This window comes from Suricata suricatta, chromosome 11 (assembly GCF_006229205.1).
Source record: "Suricata suricatta isolate VVHF042 chromosome 11, meerkat_22Aug2017_6uvM2_HiC, whole genome shotgun sequence".
NCBI lineage: Eukaryota > Metazoa > Chordata > Mammalia > Carnivora > Herpestidae > Suricata > Suricata suricatta.
Window position 1 is genome coordinate 12,562,625 of NC_043710.1, and position 2,917 is coordinate 12,565,541.

At 40.3% G+C, this 2,917-nt stretch overlaps 1 long non-coding RNA gene across 1 annotated transcript in view; it reads right to left on the bottom strand.

Annotated features, from left to right (window-relative positions):
• The window catches only part of LOC115272730, a 2,241-nt gene extending 667 nt beyond the window's left edge, over positions 1-1,574 (bottom strand). The window contains exons 1-2 of the long non-coding RNA XR_003900427.1: positions 1,432-1,574; positions 455-696 (exon numbers count right to left, since the gene is read on the bottom strand). This is a non-coding gene — a long non-coding RNA (uncharacterized LOC115272730). The remainder of the gene's footprint in view (positions 1-454; positions 697-1,431) is intronic.
• Positions 1,575-2,917: the final 1,343 nt, after the last annotated feature.

Consider the following 2,917-nt stretch of genomic DNA (forward strand, 5'->3'; position numbering starts at 1 on the left):
CTGAGAGCCCCTCACCCAGCACACACATCCTGTATAATACAGTCCTCGTGAATACAGGTGGGATCTATGTATGTAAGGGATCTTGCTCTCATCAGTAAGTTATAGTCTAAGGAAAAAAGGAAAAAGATTTTTAAAGATGTAATTAAGGTCCCAAGTTAGTTGATTTTTCCATTAATCAAAAAGGAGATGATCTGACTTAGTTCAGGTGAAAGCCCTTAAAAAAAGGAATTTGAAGGCTGAAGTGAGTTGTATAATGTCTCACACCAAACCAAGGAAGGATTCAGACCCAGAGAGAAGCCTTAGAGGACTTTGATGGAATATTAATAGAGTCCCTGTCAGTGACAATAGTCTCTCTTCTTCCAGCAGCAGCTGTGACCTTTCAAAATTAAGAGTCACCATGGGGACCCGTCCAAAGGGATGGACCCCCTGCTTTTCAGCAAATAAAGCCACTTACCCATGATGGTCATGCTGGGACTTGTGGAAGAATGTGATGAATAGGTGAAAAGGTTGTTGAAAATGTCAGCCGATGACCCCAAATGATCTCCTGGGAGTTGGCAGGGTTCATAAGCTTTCACTCACCAGCATTTTTTTTAGGGTATTTGAATGGACTTTGTTCCTCTTCTCGTAGTCCAGACTTCTTAATGTGAAATCAAGCTCATCTAAACTAAGGTGCCCACAAACAGAATCCTGTGGGAGCTTTATGTATAATATATAAAACATATATATGTTAGAAATATAAATATTAAAATGTAAAAGTGTTTTATTACAACTTCCCAGGAACTACATTTTATAAATGAATTTTATTTAAAAATTCTTTGAAATGTTTATTTATTTTTGAGAGAGAGAGATGAACAGAGTGCTAGTGAGGAAGGAGCAGAGAGAGAGGGAGAACAGAATCTGAAGCAGGCTCTGGGCTCTGAGCTTTTAGCACAGAGCCTGACATGGGGTTCAAACCCATGAACTGTGAGATCATGACCTGAGCCAAAGTTGGAAGCTTAACCAACTAAGCCACCCAGGTGCCCCAGGACTACATTTTTAATGGAAAAAAAAAAAAAAACCTTTCTGAGATACGGATGCCTATACAATTTCTTGGAAAGAATGCATTTCTTGAAAATTATCAAATTCTGAGCTTAGTTCTCTATACCAGCATATTGCCTGAGAAATAGTAGACTTTTGAAGAATAGGAAATGTCCAGAAGTGATTTGTAGAGTGAGGGACAGATATAGGGAAAGAAGGAAAAGACAGTTTTTTTAAAAAATATAGGATTTTGAAAGACATCTTTGATTACTTATTGTATGAGTTTTCTATTATTGTATAACAAATTACCCAAAAACTTAGTGGTTTAAAATAAAGGAAGTTATTATCCTATCAATTCTTCAAATCTAGAATCCACACGTGGCTTAGCTGAGGGTTTCTGATTCAGGGTCTTACAGGTGTTAGCCAGATCTGTGGTCTTATTTCAAGGCTCTACTGGAGGAAGATCCTCTTTGAGGCCCACTCAGAAGGCTGTTGGAAAATGAGCCATCAGCTCTTGAGGGCTGTTGACCAGAGACATCAGTTCTTTCCATAGGGCAACTCCTTCATGCTCTCTCTGAGCCACATGAGACAATGAGTCACTGTTGAGGCACAACCTCATAATTCATAATGTCTCCATGGAAATGTCTTCAGGGAAATGACCTTAGAGGTAATTCACAGCTCCTATGTCAAAGAGGAATTACAAATGCTTGTATAAAAAAATTCTTTAATATGTTTCTTGCCCTCTACATTATATAACTATTAAAGTCTGAAAGCTTGGCTTCTCCAAGTCTGGTTTTCCTAATTATTCTGATAGCTGTATGTGAAGGCAGCCAAGTTCATGTATGGTTTCAGAAAGGCCCTTTGTCCCACCCAGTTCATTAAAAACAAAATACTCAAATTTCTATTAATCTAAGAAATCCGTAGTGTGAAAGCACAAGTTTTAGAAGGCTTCTGTCAAAATACAAATAGCAATCCCATATCTTTCATTACTCAGCAAAGCCATGAATGTCCGGCTGGTTGATGAGAGGAGATAGAGCAGAACCCAGAGAGGGCAGGACCAGCTGAGCCATCACAGGGTAAGGGATGCATGAGTATCTGGGCACCTGAGGGCAGAAGATGAGGATGCCAACAATACAGGTCACAGTAAGAATCCTACAAAGTTAGAACTGGAGGAACTTAAGAGTTTAAAGCCATATTTTTATTTATTTGTTTAGTGAAGAAGCTTTATGGAGGAGAACTACATTGGTATATATGACATGACAGGCTGGTCGTGGAGAAGCAACTGGAACCCAGGTCTCCTGAAGATGAGATAGGACCAGCTTCCCCTGTGCTGGCAGAAGAATCAAGACTAGGGCTCAATTCTAAGTGACATTCCTGGATCCTTCTCAGAATCAGGGTATCTCTGCTCCCTGTCCTTTGCCCTCCTGCTTTTTGCCCACACCTTTACCTGGCCCATCTTAATCAACTTTTATTAAAATGATGTACATAGGAATCCCTTTTTCCCCAATTAAGTGGACTGCTGCGAGCCGCATCGGCCTTGCTGGATGACACAGTCACAGTAAGGAAATGGCAGCCGTTTGCACAGCTCTTGCCATAAGAGGCGAAACTGGTATCTCCTTCTGCTCCTACTGCTCATGTGAAATTAAGCCTGTTGCTGTTAATTAGGCCTTACAGTGCTCCAAATCAGGCCGATATTCTCCACACAGTTACCCCATAAGAAAAGGCATTTTCCTGTCCCTGCATAAGAGATTTTGGATCAGAATATTATGAATATTTGACAAAAGGCTCTTCTAATGAGCCTTGCAGACCCAAAACATAAGAGGGGGCTGAGAACACAAGAGTTACAATTAACTCTGGCCCAGAGAAGAAGAGCCTAACTTAGAGATAAGAAACAGACAAA